Here is a 15,153-nt window from a genome sequence, read left to right as displayed (position 1 = left end):
AGATGGACGAAGTCGGGGGTCGATGGACATCTCTAGGACAAATGAAGGCTACACGAGCTGCGGCCCGGTAGTCGAGATGTCATGGCACAGGGCTGGTGTCCTGCTGCTGGGGGCTCATTCCTGCCTACCTGTCCCGGAGGTTCCGGCCGTAGGTGGGGTTGGGTCGGTACTCTTGTTTATGGCTAGGATGGGTTGGGAACTATGTCACGTCTTCCGTCCGTATACCGTGGTGGTATGTGGCACGTGGTTACACGTGAGGAAGATGTGTCTTGTGGGTAAAGATGTACACCTCTGATCAGAGTATAATCTATTCGAATAGCCGCGCCCTCGGTTATGGGCAAGCCGAGCAATGTACCCAAGTTAGTGTTTTAATTCTTAAAATTGGCTTAACAACTAAAATGTGGAATGGTTGGCCTGGGTTGGCTTGGGACGAGCTGGGACCCAGGGTCGGGTTGCCAGTTCGGTCTGAATCATCGTAGGCCTTGGGTTAAGGCAGGTTCGTGAGGGGTCACGGCCTTGATTAATAATACTGTGTAGCTCTAGGATCGTCTTTTTAAAATGGCTTTGGGCAACTAAGTGACTTTTAAATGCTGTTTTCTGCAAAACTTAATCCCTATATTATCACCCCTTGTACCCCTTGCATTAATCATGCATCCGCCGGTGTGGCTTGCTGAATACTGTGGTTGTACTCATTCTTGCTCTATCTTTCTCCCCCCTTCAGTAAGAGAAGCTTTGGAGAAGAAGTCTTAGGTGGAGTCCTGGCTTATACCCCAGTTGAGCGCCTGTGAAGATGGAGCCGTAGGCCCGCTAGTCCGCTGCTGTTTATTTTTGATTGTCAGGCCTTAAGTGCCTTTGTAATAATGTAAATATTATCGATATAATAAAGATGTGCCTTTTGTATCATGTTTGTGTGGTGTACCCCGGCTTTTCCTGGGACGGGGATTAATACACTAGCGTTCGGGAAAAGGCAATTTTCTCGGTCGCGACAAGATGGCAGGTGGTGACAGAGATGTCGTCCTCCGCCAGCCCGTCCGTCGCGCCATTAGCCAAATACGCGGAGGTAAGTACCCATCGGCTAGATCCTTTCCTTTCGCAACAGATTAGTTTTCTCTTGCCTTATCTCATTTTCTTCTTCTCTGTTCTTGTTTACATCTGTAGCATTTGTCCAATCTGGTAGCGATTCCAAGTCTGTCACATGAGAACCATTATTTTCTCGGTCCGATTGGCAATCTTGACCCTACTGAATTCATCATCGCCGAAACCAACAGAATCCCCTTTAGATTAGCCAACCCTAACCTGGGCCACTGGAAAAACACATTCAAATCTTGGCCATCTCTTGAGAAAACCTCCCTCGAGAAAAGCTGGGCCGTGTGGTATAAGCGTGTGTCGGCTAGCAAGCAAGTTCACTGGGACGAACTTGGAATTAGCCAGGCACTTGCCCACACCATAGCAAAGTTGGCTAAGGATGAACCCTTGATGGCCGCAGCCACCTATTTCTGGTCCAATACCATCAATGCCTTCCTTTTCAACCAAGGGCCGATGATCCCCACTTTACTTGACATTACCATGATCACCGGTTTGGACGTGACCTCATCGGCTAACCCCATGAGCTTAAACACCAAGAACCAGTTCGACTTCAGAACTAAGAGCATAGGTGGCTGGTCCGGCTATGTAGCAACATATATGGGAAAAGGATTTGTCACCTCCTGAGAACTCGAAGCCTTCCTTCTGATGTGGCTTGAGAAGTTTCTCTTTTGTGGATCAAGTTGCGGCCCCACAACCAACTGGCAATTTTTAGCCGAAGCCCTGGAAACAAAGAGGCAATTTCCTTTAGGCAAGATCCTCCTCGGCTATTTGTATCAAACACTGAACAACGCATCGGCTAAGATTGCTATCGGCTCAGTTATTAGTGCAAGCGGGCCATGGTGGTTGTCGCAAACTTGACTAAACCTGATAGCCATGAAAGCTGTCAACCGGCCACCTGTGACAGAAGCTGAATTCCCAAGATTAGAGCCGACTACAAATGATGATGGAGAAGAGCGCACCCATCGCAAATGTATGTCCTATGGAGAATATGCATCCACACCAGCCGATGCTGGAGCAAAATTATCGGCTGAGCTACTCAAGGATTGGTTCTGCAGCTTTTATGAAGGCTTTCAGAAAGAACCTCAGGTTTGGTTCCCTTATGAAGACTCATTGAATCTTGATCTCCCATCGGACTTTAGATTTGAAGATATCAATCATGAGAGATATCAGAAATCCAGAGAAGTCTTCTCAGCTGCGATCAGCCCATGCATCCTTCCTGTTGGCATCCACCAAGGAAGAAATATACAAGTGTCCAACGAATTCTACCATCCGATGAGCTCAGCCAGGCAATTTGGAATGGGACAGCTACCAATCGGCATGTTCTTTGCCGATAAAATCCAATGCCGAGGAGATATTTCATCAACCCTGATGATGGATCGGCTACTCAACATCCCAAGACCTCCTTTGGGCATCATTGAAAACATAGAGCTGGCAAAGTTCAGGAGCAGGAACTTCGATAGATGGTGGGGAGAATGGAAACAACACATATTCCATCAGTCGGCTTCCATGTATATGACAGATCTGTTCCCTGATGTTATCCCTCCGGTACACCTTTACTTTGTTAATTTCGCTTGAATAATTGTTAGCCGACTTAGATCTTGACTGACTTTTCTTTGTCTTGCAGACAACAGAATCTTCTCCTCCCCACAAAAGGAACAGCGGCAGGGATATAGAGTATGCTCCAGGCCTCTTGCCAACTGGTGGTGGATTAACCCCTCCAGGCCTCTGCTTCAATGGCAAATGAGAGAACCAACCGATGTTGGCAGGAAAAGAAAGATCAAGACACTGGCAATTGATCCATCGGCCCTAGCTCCTAAGAAGAAAGCTAAGAAGCCAAAACCCAAGCCATCCGATGACCTACCTACCTTAGATCCATCTGTCAGGGTTACGGGTCAGGCATACCCTTCACCCCACGATATACGTCACGTATCGACAAGGTATATCCACGTGTATATGGATAAATCCTCTAGCACTTAAGGAAATTCTTCGTAAAGACAACAAACCTTCTTGGACAAGAATTGGGTTACCTACGTATCGTACCAGGTTTGGTACATCCGAGTCCTACTCAGATATCGCCCAACCTACGGTATAAAAGGGACCCCCCGGGGAGGCCATAGCTCATCGAATATCAGAGCTCGGACAACCAACACAGCCTACGAAGTCAGAGCCTACAAAGAGCCAAGTCGACGAGAGCTAGTCAGATCATCTCGACTACGATCTCGTCGAATCTCCCGAGTTCCATCTTTTCCTTTGTAATCTGTGTTTTCCACCATATAATCCCATATCAAATGGATTAGGGCTATTACCTGTCAAGGGGCCTGAACCAGTATAATTCTTGTCTTTTGATTGCTCGATGTCGTACTACGTAGATCCTTATACCGGCGTACCCCAATACCCTCTATATCCGGTCTACGGGTATCCCCCGTCGACAGTGGCACGCCAGGTAGGGGGCCTTGGTATTCAAGGTTCTACTATTATGCCATCAAGCTTCGTCGACAACAACGTCAACACCAACTCCGGTCAAGTTCTTCCCACCTCGACAATGCTGGTATGGACTCAAGTCGGCGAAATCGTCTGCCCGGTTTACACCACAATGCCGATCTCAACCAGTCGTCCAATGACTGGGTACGAGAACGCGGTGGTTACAAACCAAGACGCCTCTACGTCGAAAGATCCACCCGTTGAAACGGAGAACGGATTGCCGACTACATCTAAGTTCGTGAAGGATTCTGATGCGACCAGGCCTTGTCCCTCCGACACAAACCGCGGGCCAGCAAAGATGACTTCCGAAACTATCAGGTCTTGGTGTCCTATTCATAAAACCAAGAAACATACTCTTCAAGATTGCTGGGTATTCGTCAATGCTCGTGCTGAGATCCGCGCCTGCAAAGAACGTGGAATCCAGCGTACTTCTCCAACTCGGAACGTCTATTGTCCCATCCATAAGACAAAGAATCACGACCTCTCGAGTTGCAAAGTTCCACTTGGCGCCATGAAAACTCCGTCTCCTAAGTCATACGTCCCAGTCCGGGATAACGGCAAGGAACAAGGAGCGACTCTGGCCCCAGATCGGTTCGTTGGGGTAATCAATCTTAATCCCCACGAACCATCTGTTTTACATCTCCTCGAAGATTATGGGTCATCGACATCAGACGCGGCGCGGGAGGTGTTGGCTATCGATGACGTTGGCACATCAGCACAAGCAAACGCGGAGACGGCGGATCAATCGACCACCCCAGCCCAACATATCAGGGCTGTTCAAGCCATATTGAGGGAAACACCTTACGATCCTGTCCTGAACAAAGACCTCGAGCGTTGGACGGAACGACTACGGGCATCGGTGGCTAACCTCAGCAACGCGTTCGAAGAAGCCGCCACCGCGGCACAACAAAACCAATCACCCATCGGCGATGCTAACGGTGAAATTCCAGAACATAGAGAATCACCTCAACGAGCTACCCCTCCACCTCGTGGCACGGGTGACCTTCGAGATCAAATCAATGGGCGCCGAGAAGCACGACGCACACGGGATGAAGCAAACCGCTCTCGGCACCATGTCTCCTCACTACGCCATGATCGAGGAAGTCGCCCACACGATAACCGAAACCACGATGATCGTGATCGGCGAGGGCCAGACAACACTAGTCACGGCCGTCGCCGTAACGACGAAGATGGAGGAGATCGGCGTCGAGACAACAACGAGAGACGAAGACAAGATTCCCGAGATCCAGGTCGTCACCCTCGTAATCGCACGCCGGAACCAAGCGACCCATCGTCATCATCATCATCCTCCGCGTCCTCTTCATCGTCAGACCGACATCCACGAAGGTCACGCGACCACCGACAACCCACCACTCCGAGCGCTGGGTGTAGGGCTTTCGGTCGTTCCCTACGTGATGTCCGATGGCCTGAGAGATTTCGACCCGGAGCTATTGAAAAGTATGATGGGAGCACCGACCCAGAAGAATTCCTTCAAGTCTACTCGATAGTGCTTTATGCCGCTGGAGCAGATGACAACGCGTTGGCAAACTATTTACCAACCGCGTTGAAGGGATCTGCACGTTCGTGGCTGATGCATATCCCTCCCTACTCAATTTCTTCGTGGGCAGACCTGTGGCAGCAGTTTGTCGCCAACTTCCAAGGAACATACAAGCGCCACGCGATCGAGGACGATCTTCATGCGTTAACACAGAACTCAGGTGAATCTTTGAGGGAATACGTTCGGCGCTTTAACAAGTGCAGGAATACCATCCCCGAAATCACCGACGCTTCTGTAATTCGCGCCTTCAAGTCTGGCGTCAGAGATCGCTACACTACCCAAGAGTTGGCAACAAGGCATATCACAACTACTCGAAGGTTATTCGAGATCGTTGAAAGATGCGCCCACGTCGACGACGCACTAAGACGCAAGAACGACAAGCCGAAGACTGGGGGAGAGAAAAAGTCAGCCGCAGACACATCTGAGTCGAGCAAGAAGAAAAATCGCAAAAACGGGAAAAGGAAAGCTCAAGCGGAAGTCCTCGCAGCAGAGTACGCGAACCCTCCCAAGCGCCCGGACCCACAAAGCAGCGACACAAAGAAATCATGGTGTCCCATACACAAAACAGATAGACATTCTCTGGAGGATTGCCTTCTTTTCAAAAAGTCGCTCGAGAAGCACATGGCGTTTGAGAAAGGCAAGCGAGTACGCGTTGTCGAGAAGAACGAGGAGTCGCCTCCTCACGAATCGAACTCCGCGTACCCAGACTCCGACCTCCATGTTTCGCACATCTTCGGCGGTTCCACGACGTACTCCTCCAAGCGAGAATACAAGAAAGTGGAACGCGAAGTTTGCTCGACATGGCAGGGGGCTGCACCCAAGATGAAGTGGTCCGAGCAGAAGATGGAGTTCTCGGAAGTAGACCATCCCAAGACCGCGGTTATCCCAGGACGGTATCCGATTGTGGTCGAACCCACTATTCGGAACATCAAGGTAGCACGAGTCCTCATTGACGGGGGCAGCTCGATCAACCTCCTTTTTGCTAGCACTCTGGATGCAATGGGAATCCCAAAAAGTGAGTTGACGCCGACTGATCAACCTTTCCATGGGATTACTCCCCAATCATCATCCAGACCTTTGGGCAAGATTACGTTGCCTGTAACCTTTGGCCAAGCCAACAACTTCCGAATAGAGCAAATCACCTTTGATGTCACTGAATTCGATACAGCTTACAACGCCATCATCGGGAGGACTGCACTTGCGAAGTTCATGGCCGCATCCCACTATGCATATCAAGTACTCAAGATGCCGGGGCCGAAGGGGACAATCACTATTCAAGGGAACGCAAAACTGGCGGTGCAGTGTGACAAGCGAAGCCTCGACATGGTCGAGCAAACGTCCACTCCACCCGCCACGTCTAAGCCACCCAAGAAAGTGAGCAAGCCAAACAAGACGCCGAAGCCGGACGGCGCCATCAAGATCGTTCCACACTCTAGTGCTAACCCCGACAAGACTGTCAAAATCGGGGCTACACTAGATGAGAAATAGGAACTCGCGCTCATCGCCTTCCTCCGCGACAATGCCGACGTGTTCGCTTGGCAACCGTCCGACATGCCGGGGGTCACCAGGGAGGTGATTGAGCACAAACTAATGGTGCGACCCGATGCCAAACCAGTCAAGCAAAGACTGCGGAGATTTGCAACAGATCGAAAACAAGCCATACGAGAAGAGCTCGACAAACTTCTCAAAGCTAGCTTCATCAGGGAAGTACTCCATCCAGAGTGGCTTGCCAATCCAGTTATGGTGTGGAAAGCCAATGGTAAATGGAGAATGTGCGTCGACTTCACAGACCTCAACAAGGCGTGCCCCAAGGATCACTTCCCTCTCCCTCAAATAGACCAACTGGTGGATTCAACAGCCGGATGCGAACTATTAAGCTTCCTCGACGCTTACTCTGGCTACCACCAAATCAGCATGGCCAAGGAGGACGAGGAGAAAACAACGTTCATCACCCCGTTCGGAGTATTTTGCTACGTCAAGATGCCCTTCGGATTGATAACAGCTGGCAACACTTTCCAACGCATGGTCCAAGGCACACTCAGCAATCAACTTGGCAACAATGTCGAGGCGTACGTCGACGACATCGTCGTCATAACCAAGACAAGCGATTCATTGATCGACGACCTCCGGGAAACGTTCGACAACCTCCGACGATATCGTCTCATGCTCAATCCAGAGAAGTGCGCGTTCGGAGTACCGTCAGGCAAGCTACTCGGATTCCTTGTTTCTGGCAGAGGAATAGAGGCAGATCCCGAGAAGATCAAAGCAATCGAGAACATGAAGTCTCCCACAAGACTCAAGGAGGTACAGAAGCTAACCGGATGCATGGCGGCGTTAAGCAGATTCGTCGCTAGGATGGGAGAACGAGGACAGCCTTTTTTCGCCTTGTTGAAAAAACAAGACATATTTGTATGGACACAGGAAGCCGAAGAGGCATTTATTGCACTCAAGTGCTACCTATCAAACCCTCCTGTACTCGTTGCTCCCCAACCTAATGAAGAATTATTTCTTTATATTGCTGCTACGCCATACTCCGTTAGCACTGTCATTGTCGTCGAGCGAGAGAAAGTACAGCAACCAGTCTATTACGTCATCGAAGCTCTCCATGACGCAAAGACAAGATATCCACAGATTCAAAAACTGCTCTACGCAGTTATCATGACATCAAGGAAGCTACGTCACTACTTTCAAGCCCACAGGGTCACAATTGTTTCCTCCTTCCCTCTTGGCGAAGTTGTGAGAAACAAAGACGTTGTCGGCCGCATCGCGAAATGGGTAGTCGACCTAAGCCAATTTGATGTCCACTTCGTGCCGCAAACAGCCATTAAGTCTTAGGTACTCGCCGACTTCGTGGCCGATTGGACCATGCCAGATAACAAGCCAGATAACCAAAGCGACAATGAGACATGGACAATGGTGTTCGATGGCGCACTCAATAACCAAGGAGCGGGGGCTGGATTTATCTTAACATCTCCATCCGGAGATCAATTCAAACACGCAATCCACCTCAACTTCAGGGCAACCAACAACACTGCAGAATACGAAGGACTACTCGCCGGGATACGAGCTGCAGCCGCACTTGGGGCCAAGCGACTAATCGTCAAAGGGGACTCTGAGCTTGTCGCAAACCAGGTACACAAAGACTACAAGTGTTCCAACCCCGAGTTATCCAAGTACCTTGCAGAAGTCAGGAAGCTTGAGAAGAGGTTCGATGGGATCGAAGTCCGACACGTCTATCGCAAAGACAATGTCGAGCCAGACGACTTAGCGCGACGTGCATCCAGACGAGAACCGCTCGAACCTGGTACCTTTCTCGACGTACTGACAAAACCGTCGGTAAAAGAAGTTAGCGGCGAAGTTGGCCCGAGCACCCGCGACATCAGCTCGGAGGTCACCGAGGCAGAACGCGCTGTGGCTAACATCGAAACCACGGATGACTAGCGTACCCCATTGATCAAATTCATTAGCAGCGAGGAGTTACCCGAAGACGATACAGAGGCCGAGAAAATAACCCGTAAAGCAAAAATCTACTGTATGATCGGCAACGACCTATACAAAAAAGCCCCAAACAGGATACTTCTCAAATGCGTCTCTACCGACAACGGCAGACAACTCCTCCTCGACATACATGAAGGCATATGTGGGTCGCACGCCGCCGGTCGGACATTGGTCGGCAAAGCCTTTCGCCAAGGGTTTTTCTGGCCAACGGCCCTTAAAGATGCATGCAACATGGTCCAGCGATGTGAAGCCTGTCAATTCCACAGCAAACACACAAAGCTACCTGCACAAGCGCTTCAAACTATCCCTCTGACTTGGCCGTTCTCGTGCTGGGGGCTAGATATACTTGGGCCATTCCCACGAGGACAGGGCGGCTACAAATTCCTGTTTGTAGCAATCGACAAGTTCACCAAATGGATCGAAGCATCACCAACCAAAGAAATCAAGGCCGATAACGCCATCAAGTTCATCAGAGGGATATTTTGCAGATACGGACTACCGCACCGCATCATAACCGACAACGGCTCCCAATTCATCAGCGCCGATTTCCAAGATTACTGCATCGGCTTAGGAGTCAAAATATGTTTCGCCTCGGTCTCTCACCCTCAAAGCAATGGATAAGTCGAAAGGGCAAACGGCATAGTACTACAAGGGATAAAAACCCGCGTCTACGAGAGACTCATGTCACATGACAAGAAATGGGTTGAAGAGCTCCCATCAGTACTATGGGCCATACGCACCACACCGACAACGTCCAATAAGGAAACACCCTTCTTCCTCGTATACGGTTCTGAAGCCATGCTCCCCGGTGAGCTACGACATCAGAGTACTCAAGTACAGAAGCATTCCGACGAGAACCAGGATGAATAGCGAGACATCGATGTAAACCTTCTCGAGGAGCATCGTGAGCGAGTTGCCGTATGAGCAGCAAGCTACCAACAGGCCCTCCGCCGTTATCACGAGAAGCGCATCCGAGCACGCATACATTCAATTGGCGACTACGTCCTCCGACGAGTTCAGACCCAGGCAGGTCGAAACAAACTCTCACTGAAATGGGAAGAACCCTACACGATCACACAAGCCTTGCGGCCAGGCGCATACAAAATCGCAGACGGGCGACGGTCGCGAATTAGCAAATTCATGGAATGTTGACCAACTACGTAAATTCTATGTATGAGTCAATACCATTGTACCTGTAAGGCAATAAAGACTACTTTTTTGTTCACATATAACAACTAAAGTATCTTCACCCGACAACCCCTCACTCTGACAACGCCTAGCGTTGAAACCTATCCTACTGTCCCTTTACGCCGTCTCGACAAGGCCTCCGAGGAACCCAAGGGATCTTCTGTCACATCCTGATTTTTATTTCAGGATTTATAAATTATTTAATAAATTATTATTAGAATTTATATTAAATGTTCATTAATTTACAAGTGAAGTTAAATGTAGGAAATAAAATTTCCTAAATATAAAGCATGGATGGATTTAATTTTCATTAAATTCTCCATGGTTAATTATACTCTCTGGAATTTTCTCGGATTTTTCGGAGCTCAATTCCTAAATGATACAAAGAACAGTTCAGTAATTATTTGATCAATAATGATCTAATTATAATTGTTAAGTGCTTTTATCGTTTAAAATCCTTAAATTATAAATTGTTGTTTAAAAGGAATTATTAGAAATGATTTTAAAAGCTTAAAAGAGAAGATCTAAGTTTAATTTGCTAAATCTCAATATAAAATTGGGCTAGATAAAATTTTATTAAATACTTTGCTTGTTCCTCTATTTTCTAGAATTTTCTGGGAATTGTTTGAGCAAGGGAAGTATTTTTAATAATTGAAACAACATTTCACCATTTATTTTAATTAAAAAGTTCCAAAACCCCTCCCTAAAGTTGTTGGGCCGTTTCCGGCCCAACTCTTCTCTTCCCGCGCGCGGCCAAGCCGGCCCAAGTCGGCCCAGCCGAGCCGCCCCGCCCCCTCCTCCTCTAGCCACCGACATGTGGGGCCCACCTGTCGGGGTCATCCCTAACCTCCAGCCGGCCGGCCGCCTAGCCGAGCCCGAGCTGCCGCCTCTCTCCGCCAATTTCGCCTCTTCCGGTCGCCCTCGAGTCCGATTAGTTGAGGGGTTTTTATCCCCACATCCTCCTCTATCTTTCCCCTCAAGAATCGGAGCTATTCGTTGAGTATCTTGTCCGAATCGAACTCGTTTTCGAGTTTATCTCCAAAACCGAGTTTTGTTTTTCCCGAGCCGATTTCTTGCGGGAGGAGTCCGATCTCTTCAATCCAAGGCTATAAATAGGACCCCCTAGTCCTCCTCTTTCGTTTGCCCCTGTTCCCGAGCCTTCCCGTGCTCCGTAGCTCCGTCGCCACCGCCGCCAAGCAAACCGCCGCCGCCGGCCATCTCCGGTGCCGCCGCGCCGCCGCCTCCATCGTCGTCGCCGGTCGCCGTCACCACCGTTGGGTACGCCGTGGTGAGGGGAAGCTCGGCCACCCTTCCTTTTCCGTTGCCGGTCACCGGAGCTCCGCCGCCCCGTGCAAGCCGAGCCGCCGCCGTCGCCTCTTCGTCGCCGGCCGTCATCGTTCGTCGTTTGGTTCGAGGGTGAGTACCGTTGGGTTCGTCTCGTCGCCCTCTATGTGTCTGTGTCCTCCAAATCCGCAGCCGGCTGCTCTAACTCCGGCGAGCTTGTCATCCGAAGCCGGCCACCTTTGATGATGTCATCGTGACATCATCGGTTTCTCTTTTTCCCGTTTTTCTAATAGATTAAATCTTCGGAAAATCATAACTAATTAACCGTAACTCTGTTTCAGGTGGTTCAAGTTGCTAAATTTTTCTAAAATCAAGATCTACATGTTAAAAATATTCACATGTACTGTTTATGCTTGTTTTTTTTACTGTTTTATTGATTTTTATTCTTTCGCTTTAGTTTCCGACGTTCCAGAGGAGAGCGTTTCCGTTGAGGAAGGTTCCGAAGCGTTTGCGGAAGCCCAAGGCAAATCACACAGATCCCAAACAACCCTTTGAGCATGTTAAACCCGTTTAAAGCTATTATTTTATTTCAACTATGCATTATTTTTTAATGTCATCGGGTGGTGAACCTTTCCCCATTAATTAATGGCCGAAGATGATCTTATTTTCCTATGGGTTATAATTTGATTAGCATGAACCTTATATATTGGATTGGTTCAGCTAAATGCTATATGTAAGTTTGCTTAGCTATGCTTAGAAACATTAGCTAACTAAAGGGGTTAATTATAAACTATATTATATTATATTATTATTATGGTTATATTTAATGGTCGCTCACGATGGTTAATCGTGTGATGTTAATTAATTGATAATTAAAATCTGGATAAGGTGGGTTGTGAGCATATGGTTTTGATGGTTGTGCTCATGACAATTAAGGACCGGTTCGCGAGCTACTGTTGTGAAACATTTACCGTGCCAACCACAAGCCAGCGTGGGCAACGGCTTTATCTTTTGTATAGCATGATTCATTATAGTGCGCCAGACTGTGAAGCGGCGAGAAGTCCATGGGGGTTGCTGGGGAGTCCATGCCTTGTTTATAAGGGGGTGATTATGATCCAGGAAAGGTGCGCTGTAATGGCTTATGTTGTGCAAGGGGTATTGTCACAACTCCTTTCCGAGGTACCGTGGTGGTATTGAGGCACATGGTGACATGATGTGGGGTTGTGTCTTGTGGGTACAGTGGTACACGTCTGGCCAGAGTAAAACTATTCGAATAGCCGTGCCCGCGGTTATGGGCGGGTTGAGCAATGTTTTTCTTGATTAGTCTCACACCTCTCACAATAATTATGGATGTTAATACTTGGTAATAATTTGCTTAGCTCCTGGTTTGGAGTTAGATCTGTACAGCCGGGTATGGTTGTTCAGGATGGTTGGGCCTGTGCAGCATGGGTGTGTTGTTCAGTGTTGATTAAAATTTCTGATTAATTACTCCACTGTTTTACTTCTCTTAAATGTTTTGCTAAATGCTGCTTTTGCAAATGAGCCTATATTATGCCATCCTCTGGTATCCTTGTGCACTTGCATATTTGCTGTGTGGCTTGTTGAGTATGTCATATGCTCATTCTTGCAATAATCATCAAACCTCAGTTGAAGATAAAGGATCCAGAAGGAGAAGACATTTGGCTTATACCCCAGTTGAGCTGCCTGTGGGAGTGGAGCTGAAGCCATCGCTAGACCGTTAATTCCGCTGCTGTTTTCTTTTCTTTGTAAGTATGTAACGTTATTATTAAGATGGATTTGTATATTAAAATTGTCAGTTTGTGTACCTCGGCTGATTCCTGGACGAGGATTTTATGCACAAATAAGTTCGGAAATTACTAGTGAATTTCCGGGCGTGACATCTTCGGCTGGGGATGCCCAGAGCCGATAAGGCCTTGTCAGATCCTTCAGAGACGAAAGACCATGTAAGACCTGGTCGTGTAAGAGTTCTCGCCGTGCGTATTAACCAAGCCGTGTAATCGGAAATTGACTTTTCCAACCTCACGGCTGGGGGCTAGGATCAGAGCTATTTCAACCAAGACAGGCCAGGAGTCCAAGAGCCTTGTCACCCGAGGACATCCCTCCGACGACAAGGCTGGGGGCTAGGGAGAGTGTACAACTCAAACGGCTAACTAAGGTCGTTAACTGAGAACACGCTCTTACAAACAACACCCAGAGTAAGAAACATTTGTTAAAGATATATTTCTTTATTCACAAAATATTCCTTACAGTTAGCACATAAATATTATGTCAAATTACGTCTTTTCCCAAGATATCTTGTTACAGGGTACAAATTCTACCAAGAAGGCCAACGAAAATCTTCTCGGCCAGCGGCGACATTGATCTCGCGAGATGGTCAATCTCTGCCGGATTTCTCCGAGAACGGCCAAAACCCTCACGAAGAAATTCGAGATCCAGGCGCGGGCGGTGATCTCGCACACAGGCCAACACATGCCCCCCGGCATATCGACTCGCTCGACGACACTCTTGCTTCAGGGCCTCGTCGATCCGCTGACCAATGCCGTCGAGTTGAGCGCAGGCTCCATTGAGCCACGAGATGTACCCGGCCGCCGACTCTTCAGGATCACCGCGGGCTACCCGAAGATCTCGGCACACCCTCGCCATCGAGGTGCAGCAATTCTTCAGATAAGAGGAGAACCACACCTCTCGACCTCGGAGTGTTTCCACAGCTTGGTCCTTTTTCATGGCTAGCATCGCCCTCTCGAGTTCCGCCACTTCACATTTCGTCTTCCAGTATTGGATACGACGATCTTGAGTCGCAAAGGCATCCTCGAGATCTGCCAAAAATGATGGTCATTACCACAGCTTGGAAACCAACAAAAAGCGACAAGGCGCACAAGATCACTCACTCGGGTCAGTTGCCGCCACTTCGGTCTCTGCATCAGCAACCTGGCCATCGACGATATGCGCCGCGCTCGGTTCTAACTCGAGTACCGGGGTTATCGCCATCGATTCAGGTTGCCCGCGCTGCCGGACATCCTCATCATCGACATCTCTACAATCGATAAGATGAATTTTCAAGATCAAAGATGAACAGAGCTGGTAGTAATATACATGAAGACAACCAAAGTTTGGGGTTCACAAATCATGAGAAGGAAATAAAAATACAAGTGCTCCTACTCTTCGAAGAGGGGGAGGACAGACTCCCCCAGATCACCGACTTCCTCCATCACCCCCTTACGTGCGTCGCTTGCCGCCCCCTGATCCAGGATCTCGCGGAGATCTAGTTCAGGACGCGACAACCGCACGGACGCGAGGACGTGACACGCCCCGGTATAAATACCGTTGGACGTCTCCTCCGCAACTCAGGCCGCCTGCTTCGCAGGGATTTCTCCCATCGCCGTCGCCAGCTCCGCTAGAGAAGAGGTGAGGGAGAACTCGTCGGGGTTCTTGGGGATCGTCGACTTGACCCCACACTCCGCGGCAAGCTGGTGGAGGCCGGTGTATGTGACCCTCAGAGAACCACGGATCTCGGAGAGGTTATCTCCGAGTTCCGCCATGCGGTTCTCGAGTCCCTTGCGTTGGCACTCGTTGCCGGCCACTAGTTCCCTCATTTTCACGAGGTCCTCGCGGGCTTCGGCCAGCTCCCGCAACAGCCGCTCCGCGCGCGCGTTAGCCGCCGCTGTCTCCGCCCTCGCCTCCGTGACCTCGCGACCAATGCCGCGAGCGCCGGCTTCGAGAAGGCGCCCCATCTCGACTTGGAGCTCCTCCCAGGTGAGGATGGACTCTGGCGCGCCACGGTTTCTGACGGGGTCGCCGCTGGGGCCGCTTGGCGTCGCCTCCCGAGTCCCGATCACGGGAGCGACGTCAGTCGACGCTGTTACAGGGGACGCGCTAGAAGTCCCCCCAGACTTGGCCCGAGCCGCTTTCGCTCGTGCCTCCCTGTCAACACCGATGGATCAGAGTTCGGTTCAAAAAGAAGACTTAAGAATCTGAGAAGTTTCGCGACTTACTTCTCGCCGATCGTCACAAGGCGTTGACGACTGCAAGAGGAGGGG

This window comes from Oryza sativa, chromosome 7 (assembly GCF_034140825.1).
Source record: "Oryza sativa Japonica Group chromosome 7, ASM3414082v1".
NCBI classification, from domain to species: Eukaryota; Viridiplantae; Streptophyta; class Magnoliopsida; order Poales; family Poaceae; genus Oryza; species Oryza sativa.
Note: the sequence above shows the minus strand (reverse complement) of the source record.